The sequence below is a fragment of the Dasypus novemcinctus genome, chromosome 30 (assembly GCF_030445035.2).
Source record: "Dasypus novemcinctus isolate mDasNov1 chromosome 30, mDasNov1.1.hap2, whole genome shotgun sequence".
Classification (NCBI taxonomy): Eukaryota; Metazoa; Chordata; class Mammalia; order Cingulata; family Dasypodidae; genus Dasypus; species Dasypus novemcinctus.
In genome coordinates, this window is record NC_080702.1 from 35856627 (window position 1) to 35873505 (window position 16879).

Genomic DNA, 16879 nt, shown 5'->3' on the forward strand with positions numbered 1-16879 from the left:
TTGCGTAGGCTCTCTTTTCACTTTCTTGATAAACTCCTTTGAGGTGCAGAAGTCTTTAATTTTGAGGAAGTCCTATATATCTATTTGTTATTTTGCTGATCATGCTTTTGGTTTGAAGTTTTTGACGTCATTTCCTATTACAGGTTCCTGTAGATGCTTCCCTACTTTGCTTCCCAAGGTCTTTATGGTTTTGGGTCTTATATTTAGGTCTTTGATTGATTTTTGTGTAATGTGTGAGTTAGTAACCTTTTTTATTCTTTTACATATGGATAACCATTTCTGCAGGCACCATTTGTTGAAAAGACCATTCTCCCCCAGTTGAGTGGGTTTGGTGGCCTTGTTGAATATCATGATTGTCTATATGAGAATCAATATTAGAACTCTCAGTTCATTCCATTGTTTAGTGTGTCTATACCTGTGCCAATACCATGCTGTATCCACTACTGTAGCTTTGTAGTATGTTTTGAAGCCAGGTAGAGTGATTCCTCCAATTCATATTTCATTTTCAATATGTCCTTGGTTTTTCGGGTCCTCTTTCCTTTCCAAATAAATACCATAGTTAGTTTTTCTATTTCATTAAAGAATACTGTGTTGATTTTTATTGGGATCATATTGAATATGTTTATCAGCTTTTGTCGGATAGTCATCATAATAATATTTAATCTTCTTATCCATGAACAGGGAATGTTCTTCCATTTATTTTGGTCTTCTTTAATTTCTTTGAACAGTGTTGTGTAGTTTTCTCTGTATAAATCTTTTACATGTTTAAAAATTCTTTCCTATGTATTTGATTTTTTATTTATTCTTATACGTGGTATTTGTTCCTTGAATCCCTTCTGAGATTATTCAGTATTGGTGTACAGAAGTGCTACTGATTTTTGCACATTGATATTACAGCCTGCAACTTTACTGAACTCATTTATAACTTACAAAAGCTTTCTTGTATACTTCTCAGGGTTTTCTATGTATAGGATCATGTCAGGTGCAAATAGTGAAATTTTAACATCTTTATATCCAATTTGGATGTCTTTTGTATCTAGTTCTTGTCTCAGTGCTCAAGCAAGTACTTCTAAGGCTATGTTAAATAGAAAGGATGATAGTGTGCATCCTTGTCTAGTTCCTGATCTTAGAGGGAAAGATTTAAGGGTTTCGCCATTGTATTTTTTGTCTTTATTTATATTTTTTAAATTATATTAAAAAATATGAGGTCCCCATAAACCCCACACACACCCCTCAGCCCACTCCTCCCCCCATAGCAACATTCTCCCCCATCATCATGAGACATTCATTGCATATGGTGAATACATCTCTGAGCCTCATTGCACCTCATGGTCAATGGCCCACACCATAGCCCACAAGCTCCCACGTTTCATCCAGTGGGCCATGGGAGGACATACAATGTCCAGTAATTGTCCCTGCAGCACCACCCAGGACAGCTCCAAGTCTCGAAAATGCCTCCACATCTCATCTCTTCCTCCCATTCCCCACAACCAGCAGCCACCATGACCACTTTCTCCACACCAATGCCACATTTTCTTCGATTACTAATCACAATAATTAAGTCCACTCTCATGCATATTATATTCCTCTATCCTGAGGAACTTGGAATGGTTGTGTCCACTCCACATCTATATCAAGAGGGGGCTTAGATTCCACATGGATGCTGGATGCAATCCTCCTGCTTTCAGTTGTAGGCACTCTTGGCTCCCTGGTGTGGTGATTGATCTTCTTCAACTCCATGTTAGCTGAGTGGGGTAAGTCCAATAAACCAGAGTGTAGGAGTTGCAAGTCTGTTGAGGCTCAGAACCTGGCTATCATATGGTCAGACCAGAGATTCAGATCCCCTGGGTATATATTAAACTCCAGCACCAACTACAATTCTGGTAAAGTAACAGGAAAGGCTTGTGAAAAAATATCACATCTGAGTCCAGCTCCATCACACAGAAACACAAACTCCAAGGAAGGGCCAACTGACTTGGCACTGAACTCCATCTGCCATGACCATAGAACCTGTGGGTCCCTTTAGCCCTCAGAAGAACCTATAGCTGGGGTTGTATCTACTTTATCTCTCTCTGCGACTCTGCTGAATTGTGCAGAAGGGTGTCCCCTCTGATAACTCCTGGCTCTTTTTTGGAGACTCATAGCCATATAAACTCATTTGTCCTTTCCATTTCCCCCTTGATTCAGGTCAAAAAGCATTTTTAACTCCTGTATTTTAAGCCCTCACTGAATGGGTGGGGGGAAGGTGCTGAAAGAAATAATATTGGATATGAGTGGAGTCTGTAAAATGAAGTCAATACACACTGTGTAAGATTACTGTACCCTAGTTGATAAAGTTCCATCCCACCAAGAGATGAGTTAACGATTCTCTTATTTCTCTACATGGACACTAGAATCAGACATTCAAGTAAAAGAGGGAAACATTTCTCACTGCAGAATGGGAGGTTACAGATAAGAAAGGGGAGGAGGCTGGAATGTTCTATGTGAGGATGATATAAATCTTGACACCTTAGTATGAACTCCTGTTAGATTAACATAGATAAAGAGAAATATTTTAGGTGTGTGTATATATACGGATTAGTGTACACACATGGATTTCCTTACTCTTCTAGCAGAGGAGACCCAGAAGTCCAAGAACCAAGAAGCACAGCTGGTGCCCAGACATTGGGTTTTAACCCCATTCTCCAATACAAGGCTCCTTGGAGAAATGGCTGACACTAGTACTGGGGAAAGACATATACAAGAAGAGCCTGGAGCATCTTATAGTACCTGAAAGCAAGTAGGGGATAAAATGAAACCCTCGATGATGGGGTTATATCAAAGTGACAGAGGGCAAAGCTGAAAGGGCTCCCTTAGAAAATTTCGGAACAAATTGAACAAAATAAATAAAATAGTATCACATCTCAACCCAAAATATAACGTAAATGTCTTTTGTCCATCCTGATGCAAATAAATTATTCAATAAATAAATAAAATTGGAAAATATCCCATATAGAAGAATTCCAATAATTTATGCAGCTATTGCTGTTTCAAGGTCAAGGGGCAATTATCCCACTCCTGAATGTGGGCTTCACCTAGGGACTTCTTTCAGAAAGTGATATATGGAAGGGCAGAAAAATGAGAAACTTTATATTGGGGGGAACCCGAAAACACTGTTGGTCAAGGCCAACATCAATAATGATAAATTAAATTGATAGGATGTACACTGGATAGGATGTAACAAAAATGAAAAGGGCACTTTATCTCTGGTCGTCTTCTTCCAAAAAAAACCACATAAATCCAGTCTAATCATGAGTAAAATATCAGGCAAATTGCAACTGAAGAACACATTACAAAATATCTCCCCTGCACTAATCCAATTATTAAGCTCATCAAAAACAAGGAGAGTCTGAGAAAATGTCATTAACACAAAGAATTGAGAATTTCCAAAAAAAAAATGTAATCTGGCATTCTGGATTGGAGGTGTTTAAACATGGGAATTTGAGGACATGACTATGGAATCTCTCTCTACCAGCCTTGCAATTGTTCTGTAAATCCAACTCTCATAAAAAAATTAAGATTGCAAAAAATAAATTATCAGTAAAATGCAAAAGTCTAGGAAAAATTAAATCTGAGCCTCATTCCAGGTGAGGTTGTTATTATCACACTGAGGTAAATTGCACATTCTTCATACATTATATGAGAATAGCCAAACTAATTTCATATAATAACTGGTAGAATTAAATGAAATAATGAATATGTAATTTCCTGCATTGTGCCTAGTATTAATTGTGAATATTTTACACATTATTATTCAACCCCACACAGATTCACCCCCCTACCTTCTCCATCCCTCATGATCTCCAAAGTGTTTTGATAACAGCAATAGCCAGATTGACCCAGAGTGAGTTTTGCAAAGGGCAAGATTTTTCATGAACATCACCCTCCACAAATCTGCTTTGAATCTCCAATAACTTGAAACATGAATATCCATCTCGTGGACAAAAGCCTCTCTGTTTTCTGGCTGATGCCAATCAGTCCATGCTCATGATCCACATTTCACATCCTGCCCCTCCTTTTTCATCAGATATTAAGAACTACTTTCAGAACCTCACTATAACTTACAGTTACAGTGATCCCACATTTGCGTCTCTGTCATTTCTTTGTGGTGTGCCTCTGCCTCCTTCTCCTGAAATGACTCCAATGTCTCCTTTAGGTTCAGTACCATAGTCAGCTCACTTTCAAAGCCTTCACTAACCTCCACAGGAAGCATCCAAACTTCTGGATCCTTCATCAGGATTTCAGAATGAACTCATTATATTGCTTGCACTCATTTCTAGGATTCCTGACTTTTTTGATAGAATGTCTTTGAAATGAGGAGTAATGTCTTACTCATTTCATTATTTACCAAATAATATTTAGTACCTAAATGAAATAATTCATGAATAAATGATTGTTGAATGACTGAAAGTAAAATAAATGAAGGTGAATAAACAGATATTTCCAGAAATTGCAGAGAGAAGAATGAATGAAATAAGGAAAAATGCTCCTCATAGAGGCAAGCCTCATAATAAAGTGCTAATGCTAGAGGAGGCAGATTGGAGAAAGTTGTTTTGGCATTTTCATTATATACCTTCACTTAGGCTATTTATATATGCAGGACTTGGCATTTTTAAGCAATCTTGTTCTCCTAACTTCTCGCTGTACCCAAAGGTACAACCAATTGATGGAGTCAATGGAGCTTTAATACATTCCACCAGTTTCCATTAAGATTCTGTGACTAACCCTGAATTTATAAAGGCATAATTTACATTCACCAAGACAGATTATTCCTTTGATGATATGTGAAGTTGGACCTCTGCTCCAAAGAAGGGCAGGAAGATGGAACCACTGACCAGATCTCCAGAAGACAATTGTGTTTTCTCTTCAAGAGGGGTTAGTAAAGCAGACTTGAGAGCTGTAAAGGAAGCATTTAGAATTTTCCTGCTTTTAGGAATTAATGAGCCTCATTAATGAAGTGTTCTTTTGTCTTTCTACTCCCTAACATGTTTACTTCTCTGGAGGAAAGAAAGTAAAACACATTGCAAACTTGTGCTAGTTTTGACCATTGTGAGAAAATTTGGAGTTCCAAGTTCATCTCTTATCCAAGGGGACTTCTTCCTCCCAGCAGGAGGTCACCTGCTTTAGATGCACGTTCTAGTGCTGCAGGGTTTCCAATATGATTTCCTTGTAGCCAAATCTGGAGAGTGATTCTGGATACACTAAAACATTTTCTGTCTTCAATCTGTCACCTCCAGAGTTGGCTCTCCTTCATGGGGCCACCCTCTCTAAAAAGGATTTCCTCTTCTCTCACTGATTCTGCTTTCCCACCAAGAGTTTACAATTGCCATTCAACTCACTCAACTATTATTTAATAAATTATTCAACAAATAATCAGCATTATTAAATATTAAGCATTAAGCTAAGAAAGAATGGTAAGATATTGTCCTCCTTCTTTGCACCTGAGAGTCTAAAAAGGTCAAGAGACATGGAACTAAATAAGTACAATACCCTAACTTGTACTGTAGTCCTCATAAATTGCTATTCCATATGAATACAGGTTGGCTTTTCTATATCTTCACATAGGCTCCTCAGAATTTGATAGGGATTACACTGAATGCATAGCCCACTCTAGGTACTATTGACATCTTAAGAATTTTGATGCTTCCTAAACATGAACACGGGATAGCTTCCCGTTTACTTTGGTCTTGTCTAGTTTCTTGGAGTGGTGTTTTGTTGTTTTTAGTGAACAAGTCCCTCATCTACTTAGGACAAAAAAGATGTTATTAAGTATTTTATTCCTTTAGATACTATTGTGAATGAGTTATTTTTAATTTCCAGTCGAGAATATTCTTTGCTAGTGTAAAAAACACAGCTATTTTGCATGTTTACCATGCAACTTGCATTTGAATGAATGGATTTATGAGTTCTAGATGTTTCTTGTGAATGACATGGTAAGCTTCCACTGTAAAGGATCATGTCACTGCTGAAAACAGATTTATTCTTTCCTTTCTAATTTGTATGTCTTTTATTATTTTTTTACATAATTTCTGAAGCAAGGACTTCTAGTAAATCACTCTTTAGCAATTGTGAAATCAGATATTCTTGTTTTGTTCCATATCTCAATGGGAAAGCTTTTACTCTTTCAGCAATAGCATTGGGTATTTGGATTCCTGTGTTTTTATATATATTATTTTTATCATGTTGTGTAAGATATCTTGTAGTCTTATTCATCTGCAGATTTTTATCATGAAAGGGCATTGGATTCTGTCGAATGCATTTTCTGCACCAATAGAGATTTTCATGTGATTTTCTCCTTTATTTTGTTAATGTAGTCTACTACATTCATTGAATTTATTAAGTTGAAGACATCTGAAAACTGGATAAATATCACTTGAACATGGTGGATAATTATTTTAACATTCTGTTGGATTTGATAGGCTGGAGTTTGCTGAGGGGTTTTCAATCAATATTCTCAAGGGAAATTAGTCCTTGGTTTTCTCTCCTTATGTCTTTATGTAGACATAACAAAACTGAAAACTGAGCAAACAGTTCACAAATAGAAGACAATTGGGTGATTTTCCGTAGCTATTTGTAGATTCTTCATGAGAACAAATCAATATCCTCAGGTCATAGTGAATTATTATTGTTACAAAATATTTTAAGGAATCTGACGATTAAAATTCTACTGTTAAGTCCATTAAATTTTTTTTCTGAGGCAAGAATAAGAGGACTAGGAATGGTCAAGTAAGTAGAGTTCTGGGAGTATGAGGCAGATTTGAAATAGTCTGCATCACCCAGTAGGAAAAGGTTATACAAACATTTTTTTTTCTTCTTATATTTATTTCTTTATTTTTGAATATTTTTACTTATTTTTCTTTCTTTATTGTTTTAAAATATTGCATTCAAAAAATATAGGAGGTCCCCATATACCCCCACCCCCTTCAACCCACTCCTCCCACATCAACCACCTCTTTCATCATCATGGGACATGCATTGCATTTGGTGACTACATTTTGGAGCACTGCCCACCACATGGATAATGGTTTACATTGTAGTTTACACTCTCCCCCAGTCTACCCAGTGGGAATTATTGCTCTTTGAAGACTCATGAGCCTTTTCCATGATTCCTAATACAACTAGGTAGTTCATTGATTCTTAAGAAAATACGCATCGTAAAATGAACCACCTTGATATATTAGGAATCATGGAAAAGGCTCATGAGCCTTCAAAGAGCTACAATTGCCCTCTTTCCTAAAATACCCAAATAGTGTAAGTTTGGCATCCATATTGAGTCTACATGATCTGGTGTGAGGCGGGTAGGGAGGACTTGCTCTTAGGAGCCAATTCTCCCTCTTTCTGTTTTGCATTCCAGTAGTCCAGAGGATGATAAAGTAGCAGGTGTAGTTCCTATTTAACCAATATTTATCGCAAGAGTGTCTCCTACCTGCATATTTTTGGTGTCAACAATTTCAGTGGAATCTTCTTGATTATACAACATTCTTGATGGCAAAAGAAGAAACAAATTTCTTTGTTGCCCTGTTTTTCATTGTTTTCTCCTTCCAATTACTTGAAAGACATACTTCTACTTTCTTCAACAACATTCAGAGTACATGCTTATTAAGTTACTTCTCAACATACTAATAGAGATTTTTTTTTAAAAAAAAGATTCTGTCTAAATAAAATCAGTCATACAGGCAAACTATTTGATAGAACATCTGATTATACAAACATAGATCTTCCAAGCGAGAAAACTGGGAATTGATATAGATGTTACTGTGTGTGAGAACAGGAATGACACTAATTCCTTTGGAAAAAAGGACACCACAAGAATTTGTATAACGCTGGCAATTCCGATTCACAATACTTACTTGCACTCATCCCTAAAGACGGTGCATAGGAAAATTTTTAACAAGCTGACTGGTTTATGTGATAAAAGATTTTGTTCATTATCATAATCCAAAGAATTTAGTTTTAATTGCACTGGAGAAATTGCCAAAAATTGGCAAGATGGGGATTTTTAATTCTCAGATTAAGGCACATTCAAAAACAATAAATTTTCTAGGAACACATGAATCAAATTTATTTTCTTGATAATTATAATCGGATGTTGGAAAGACTCAAATCAGAGTCTAATCCTGTGCATTGATAAGTTACAAAATTAGATGACTTCACACATTGCCAAAGACTGAAATGAATGAAAATAAATTACCAGATCACATTTATTTTTCAAAATTGGACACTAGTTCAGAACAATTTTTAATTACAAAATGCCACTATAATTGTAGAGGCATCTATTTCTCCACTTAGTTTTTGCAGTGTTCACCTCATGTATTTTGAGGTGCCCTGGTTAGGTAAAAAATATTTTTGATTGTTCTTTCTTCTTGAGAGTTTACCTCTTTTCCTAATGTGTAGTGTCCATTTTTATCTCTCACAATATTTTCACATTTAGTCTATTTTGTCCAATATTAGTTTAGTTATCGCTGCCCTTTTTTAGTTATTGTTTGCTTGTAAGATTGTTTTCCAACAATTCATTTTCAACCTCCTTGAATCCCAGGGTCTAAGATGTGTTTCTAGTAGTCAGCGTATAGATGGGTCATATTTCCTTAAACATTCTGCCAATCTGTGTTTCTTGACAGGTGAGTTTAATCCATTATCATTCAGTGTTAATTACTATCAAGGAATTACTTACATTTTTCATATTTTCTTTGGATTTGTTTATGTCAAATGTTGTTTTTTTCCTCTTACTATCTTTTTAGTCCTTCTTACACTTTTTTTCCAACTCTTTCTCTCCCATTTTTTCTTTTGACCTTTAGAACTCCCTTTAATGTTTCAGGAAGGGGAGGTGTCTTATTGGCATAATCTCTTATTTTCTGTTTATTTGTGAATAATTTGAACTCACTATCATTTCTGGATGCCAGCATTGCTGGGCATGTGTTCTTCACTGGAGTTTTGTTTTTGTTTTTGTTTTTAAATTCTTTTAGTACCTTTACTATGTCATACCACTGCCTTCTTTCTCCCATGGCTTCAGATGAGTAATCAGCACTTAATCTTATGGAGCTTCTCTTGTGTGTGATGGTTCTCTTTTCTCTTGCTGCCTTCAGTATTTTCTCATTGTCTTGAACATTGGGTAATCTGGTAAGTATATTTTTTAGTGTAAGCCTTTTGGGATTTATAACATTTGGGGTGTGTTGCACTCCAGGACATGTACATCAGTCATCCAAAATACGTTTGGGAATTTTATGGCCATTTTTATTTCCTCCAATACCCCTTCTGACCCTTTCCATTCTCTTTTCCTCCTGGGATACTTATAATGCATATACATGTGTGCATTTTTTATTGTCATTCAGGTCCCTAAATCCCTGCAGGATTTTTTCTTTTTATCTATCAAATTTACAATCTGTTTGATTTCAGATGTACGGCCTGCATAACACTAATTCTTTCCTATGACTCTTTAAATCTGCTGTATTTTGCTGAGAGTGTATTGTTGATGTCTTGCAATGTGCCATTTATCACCACCATATCCATTATCATTTTGTGTATTTTTTTCAATTTCTTCAGTGTGCTCTCCAAGTGTTTTCTTAATATCCTTAACCTATTACTTCATGTCTTTATGTTGGTAAATGATATTTGTTCGGAAAGCTTGGATTAGTTGTTTGATATTCAGCTCCTCTTCTTGGTTTTTAGTTTCCTCAATGGATTGGTCCATATCAGGTTTGTCCAGTTGATTAGTTTCTCTGTCTACTCTTGGGTTTTATTGAGGTGCTGTTTTCAGGTGTGTGTTAAGTATTCTTTTTAAAAATTTTTTCTATCTTTATTTTTTAAATTATTACAATAAAAAATAGGAGGTCCCCATGTACTCCCCATCCCCCTCACCCACTCCTCTCACATTAACAGCCTTTTTCATTAAAGTGGGATATTTATTGCATTTGGTAGATACATTTTGGAGCACTCCTGCACCACATGGATAGTGGTTTACATTGTAGTTTACACTGTCCCCTAGTCCACCTAGTGGGTCGTGGCATACAATGCCAAGCATCTGTGCTTGCAGTGCAACCCAGAACAAATCCAAGTCCTGAAAATGCTTCACATCATATCTCTTCTTCTCTTTCTTTAAACTCAGTAGCTACTGTAAACACTTTCTCCACATCAATGCTGTAATTCCTTCCATTACTAATCACAATAGTTCCATAGTAGAATATCAGTAACTGTACTCTTATCCATACTCTATTCCTCCATCCTGTGGACCCTGGGATGGTTAGGTCCACTCCACCTCTACATCAAGAGGGGGCTTAGATTCCACATGAATGATGGATGCAATACTCCTGCTTGTAGTTGTAGGCACTCTTGTTTCCCTGTTGTGGTGGTTGATATTCTTCACCTCCCTGTTACTTGGTCAGTGTAAGTCCAATCAGCCAGAGGATAGGAGTTGCAAGTCTTCTGAGGCTCAGGGCCTGGCTATAACATGAACAGTCCAAAGATCCAAGTCTGCTAAGTATACACCAAGCCAGGTGCCAACCCCAGGTCCAGTAGAAGTTACAGAAGAGGCAGGTGTAGAAAGGTCATATCCGAGTCCAACTCTATCACACTCAGGAACACAAACTCCAATGTAGGGCCAACTGACATGGCACTGAAATCCAGAGCCATCCGCCACGACGATAGAATGTGTGGGTCTCTGTAGCTCTCAGGAGAACCAATACCTGGGCTTGTATCTACTTTGGCTGTCTCTGGGACCCTGCTGAGGTGTGTATATGTGTGACCACTCTGATGGCCTCCTGACCTTTTTTTTTTGGAGACTCATAGCCAATAACCTAATTTCTCCTTTCCATTTCCCCCTTTTATTCAAGGTCAAAATGCAGTTTTTAACACCTGAAATTATATGTAGGTTGAGATATTCTGCTGGTCTGCATTAACCCTTTTATTCAAGTTCTTTTTCTAGTTATATCATCCACTGTTGCTTAGTATTAATCCCTCGGTGTCAGGGAGGCTCATGCCTGGGAGTCATGTCCCACGCTGGGGGGAAGGTAATGTATTTACATGCTGAGTTTTGCTAACCAGTGTGGCCACATTTTAGCAACATGGAGGCTCTCAGGAGTTAACTCTTAGGCCCCCTGCAGCTCTTGGCCTAGTACATAATTCATGGGTACAGGCTAATAAGCATAGTCATCAGTATTATGGACACATTGTTGGACCATCCTTCTTTTTTGGTCTTTGCAATTGAACTTGGGGGATTTTTGTGTTCTTTAATGGAATGTAATAGAGCTCCCCTGGCTGGGAACTCAGCACTCCCTCAATTGTCATTTTAACTGTAACCACTGTGAAAATATCCAAACATTTTTATGTACCCTGTATACATGCTCTGGAGAACTCCCTCCCGACCAAGTGCCCCTTATATATAACACCCAGCACCAGTATTCCTCCCATGCCATTGTTTAACCTCTCTGTGATCCAAAACTTCTTTAAAAATGAAGCCTAATATATTGCCAGTATCCATTAATAGTAAAATGGAATGTAGTGATGAGTTTAAAGGTTAGATATTGAATACAAACTAATTTAGAAATATTAAATAGGTAAAAATTAATTGGAGTATCAAAAAATGAAAAAAATAAAAAAACTTTGTGTTTGACATTTTGCCTTTCATCACTGCTATAGGTGTTTCCCTGTTTGTACAGAGGTAAGGCAATTTCTTCCATTTCTTCCTCAGTGCCTACATCCTTTCTCTTTTTTGTTCTAAGTTTTAAGTTTGTCTTCACAAATTTTTACATCACAGTATTTCACATGTACAATATACAGTATTCCTACATATCCAACATCAAGCACTTTGTTCCTTCACCAACAATGATCTTTTAAGATGTTCATATTATATTTGCTGTAGCTGATGTACAGATATTGAAACAATAGCTTTCCAACAAGGTTACACTTGGATTTACATTATGGTTTATATTTTAGACTGTACAATTTTCTAAATTTTTAGTTATCTTATGTTTTACATTATGATTTACATTTTAGCCTATAGGCTCATATACATTTTTGGTGTAATTTAACATGTCCAATAGCCATCCTTGCATAATCTTGTGGAACACTTCCATTGCCCCACAGTTACATTGATTCCATCTATTCAATATCTCTTTCCCCGTCCCCTCAGTGCCCACAGTGACAATCAATCTTCATTGCTTGAAGGACCATTTTCAGAGTTACTTGCAACAATGTTGAGGGCTTGACATATTTGATGGCTCTAACCCATTGGGAGCCACCAATACTCTTCAGAGATACAATTCCCTCTGTCTGAGAACCTCAGTCCTTCCCAGCATGTGGGTATACCTTCACTCTCATTTTATGGGTCTCCATACAATGATACAACCCACTCTCACTAAATGAGCACTCACATACTCCCTAGAAGCCTGCCCTGTCTCAGATCCCCCCCTCCTTTTAAGCATCTTAAATAGGTAGCCTTCCTTATTATATTTTCTAAAGATTTTTCTTAACATTATAGTTTCAACCACAAATACAAGACAATCTCATAAGTTCAAATGCTTACCCCAATCTCTCCCTAATTTCTTTGGCCATCTGACCGATCCTCCCATCCTTAGCACTCACCAAGCCCACAAAGCCCCACCCAAAGTTATCGCTATGCCCCCATTTTATCCCTTCCTTACACAAATCCTTACCTCCAGCTTATCATATATTTCACCCATGGAATACTGCTCAGTTATAAGAACAAATAAAGGACAAACACACGTGATAACATGGATGAATCTTGAGACTCATATGTTGAGTGAAGCAACCCAGGCATTAAAGAACAAATACTACATGATCTCTCTCATATGAAATAAGGAAACCAAGTTGCCTCAGTGTGCTAGAGACTGGAAGATAGGCTTAAAGGAATTCAGGGGAGGAGGAAGTTTGTGAACTGACACTATGTGGGTGAAATCTATGATAAGCTGGAAGTTTTCTTTTTGACACTGTATTCTTCTTATTTTATTTCTTTGCTGGTGTCTAAGTTCCACTGAAGGTAAAAGATTTGGGCCAGGGAAATCAAAAGAGCTAAGAAAAGAAAAAGCATAATAGTAGTATTGATAGTAAATAAAATAGAGGAACCATATAAGACCTAGAAGACGGAATATTAAACTCGTGTAAGCAGGGTAGAATTATAGGAATAAAAAAAAAGTGAAATGGGAAGCTGAATATGTAGTAGACTATATATCTTCTATAGATTATAGTATGAATTAAAAGTCCAGTGTGATCAGGAGAGAGGGAAAGAGAAAAGAAAGGACAATGTCATAAGTAGTTAATAAAAGATAGAAAACTGTTTAGAAGGGTTATAAATAAAAAGCTAGGAAAAAGGGGGGGGGGCTAAACAAAGAGAGGTGGGATTTAAGAGCAACAACAGAAGGTGGAAGATAGAAAGATGTAAGAAGGAAATGTGATAGCATTGGTAGCCAAAATCAGTACACAAATAAAACTGAAAATTGACGACAAGGAAGAACAGCAAACAAGAAACAAGCCAACAGTACCTAACAGAAAAAAAGAAAAAAAAAGCATGGGCGATAAAGCAGAAGGAAAAACAAGAAAACAAACCAAACAAAACAAGCCCTCAAGCAAGGAGTCAACCAAACCTTAAGAAAAACTAGAATTCTCTCCTATAGCCCTGTGGAACTTGTCAGGATGCTGGTGTTAAACAATCAATTATCCTGCAGCTATCTCTCTGAATTTTTAGGTGGGTTTTAGTGAAACAATTACATTAAATTTTGTAACAAAATTAAACTTTTTCATTTTTTTAGGAAAAATAAGGGGCCCAAGGGAAGCTAGTAAAAGGAAAATGTTTTTGTTTTCCCTGTATAAATATATCAACTAGATGTTTAATATCCCAGTGGGTCATTACTCTAAGAGGAGCCAGGCTTTGAACCAGAGATCTTACATATTCAAGGCTGAAATTCCTCCCCTGAACCAAAGCCTCTTCTGGGTTGATCTGTTCCTCAAAAAGAGACGCCTTTCTGTGGCAGGATCTATTCTTTGGACTTGAAATGCTGTTGGAGTTTTTACTGTGATTGTGTTGAAACTATAAATCAGTTTGGATACAATTGTCATCTTCATGATATTTATATTCTAATCAGTGAACACAGATATCCATCCAATTTTTTAAGTCTTCTTTGATTTCTATTTATGTTGCATTTTATGATCTGTAAATAAGAATTATTATTTTAGGAAACTACAAGAGAAATTTCCAGAAAATTTTCTGCCTATCAAAAAAATTGTTTAGCTGCACAATGCATATTTGGAAGAATCACTGAGATTAGTGACATTTTCAATTTTTGAATCATCAGAAGTTTAACATTTGTTACAATCTGACCTAATTTAACTTGAATGTGTATAAGACAGGCACATATGTGTGATGGAATGTGGATTATTGCAAACTTAATGAGATGTTAACTCCAGTTCTGTGATCTCTTCCTAAAGTCAATCAAAACAAACCTTGACAACTGTTTTTCACCAAATCCATATATCACAGGAACAATTGATTTCATCTGGCCGAGACTGCAGTACATGTTCATTTTTCCAACACCTACTACAATTGTATATGTACCAATTTCCTGTGGTAAATCTTTTAGAGCTGAAATTCAGGCAGGAGATTTTGTCTTCAATAAGAGGCAATACAATCTCAGAATTCAAATGTTTTAAAAGAAACTAGAGAAGAAAGATGTAGAATTTTAGAAATTAGGCATTTAGCAGATTATCTCTCTATGAAGTGATAAAAATATCTAGATTTAAATCTTCCAGTGTCTGGCTTCTCTTAATCTTGAGAAAATTTCTAAACTTGAGGCAAAAGATACTTTAATAGAGAGAGTGTCTCTTACCTGGAAAGCTTTCTTAAGGCCTGCTTTATGTCCTTGTTTCTAAGACTGTAGATAAAGGGGTTCATCATGGGAGTGACCACCGTGTACATGGCTGAGGCTATTGTGCTTGCCCTTGAGGTTTGAGAAGCAGCAGAACTAAGATACACTCCAAGACCTGTACCATAAAACAAGGTCACAACTGAGAGGTGAGACCCACATGTAGAAAATGCTTTGTACTTGCCTTTAACTGTTGAAATTCTCAAAATGGAAGAAACAATCTTAGAGTAAGAGAAAAGGATCCCAGTGAGTGGAATAACACCCAGAAGTCCAGTTGCAAAATACATCACTAAGTAATTGAGGAAGTTTCCTGAACAAGCAAGTTGAACAACTTGATTAAGTTCACAGAAAAAGTGGTGAATTTCCAACTCTGTACAAAATGACAATCTCAAAAACAATAGGACATGTAAAAGAGAGTCCGAAACACTCAATAACCAGGATGCCAACAGCAGAAGGCCACAGAGTCTGTGGTTCATGATGACTGTATAGTACAAGGGGTGACAGATGGCCACGAAGCGGTCATAGGCCATCACAGTCAGTAGGAAGTTGTCTAATCCTGCAAAAAGCAGGAAAAAGTACATCTGGCTAAGGCAATTTTCATAAGATATGGTTTTGCTCAGTGTCTGGATGTCCAACAGCATCTTTGGGTGGTAGTAGAGAGGAAGCAGATATCCGTAAAGGACAGGTTGGAGAGGAAGAAGTACATAGGTGTGTGGAGGTGGCAGTCTGAGATGATGGCCAGGATGATGAGCAGATTCCCAAAGACAGTGACCAGGTACATGGATAGGAAGGTCCCAAAGAGGAGCGGCTGCATTTCTGTACCTTCAGAGATTCCCAGGAGGATAAATTTTGAAACACGTGTTTGGTTTTCTGGTTCCATGTAGATGAAACATCTAGCAAAGATAACTGAGCAGTGCAAATTTAGTCAAAACAGCTATCACCAAATTAACATAAATGCTATTGTTTGTGTTAGGCCCAGTGCTCTCTTCATCTTCCCTCCTTAACACCTTTTCTTGCAGGTGCACATTCCTAATTGATATGGAGCCAGAGCTCCAATCCCTGCTCCTTCCCAACTCCTTTCCTAAACATTCCAGTCTAATAGTAGCAACTTGGGTGAAAATACAAACCCTGTATGAGCTATCACACCCTGAACTTAAACCTGCAAAGTGAGCACAAAACATCACAACTATCCCCTTTGTAGTCTACGCCCAGCACAAATTATAAATGCCCCCCACTCCCCTCCTTTGCTGCTGCTGTCTATTTCTGATGCAGCCCAATTGCTAAGCTCATTAAAGGCTTTGCTTGAATCTTCATTGGCTCCAGGTCTAATTTCTAAGACATCTTCCTTCCTCTGCTTCCCTCCAAACCTAACATTTTGGTGTTGAAACTCAGGAAGCTGAGATCATGGGAGCCCAGGTGTCTGATCCCTTTCTGTCCACACTGGCAGAATTGTTCACTCTGATACCCTCCTCCATTCTCAGTTGTCCAGGAAAACTCTCACAGAAAACTGGTTAAAGAGTACCACCTTTTTCCTGTCTTTCTAGCACCCTCTTCTGCTCTGCTCTCTGTTGTCCAGGACAATGTTTCTCTCTCAAAAACCACAGCACTGGGTAGACGGCTGCCTCAGGGTCCAGGACCCTTTGTTCCACGGAGTGACTAGACTGAGGGATGCTTCCCTCTCATCCTCTGCTCTGTGTCTGATCTGACGAGACTCAGGATGAGATGCACCCTGTTTTCCAGTGACACTTCAGGACTTGTTGAAATCTCTTTAAACCAATGGGCAACACTCAATCCACCTCCTGAAAACCACCCCCCTTGGGTGTCTCTTCTGAAATCTTAAGATCTCAGTCTTGAAAATGACCTCTGACTGAAAAGGCTCATCTTCTACTATAACACTGCCTAGTGTCATAATCAACTCAACAGTATCAATATGGCCAAAAATGGGACCTTAGATCCCCAAATTCTCCCAG

At 37.5% G+C, this 16879-nt stretch overlaps 1 pseudogene; it reads right to left on the reverse strand.

Annotated features, from left to right (window-relative positions):
• Positions 1-14827: 14827 nt before the first annotated feature.
• On the reverse strand, positions 14828-15789 carry LOC101446389 (olfactory receptor 7A17-like; annotated as a pseudogene).
• Between the last annotated feature and the right edge of the window lie 1090 nt (positions 15790-16879).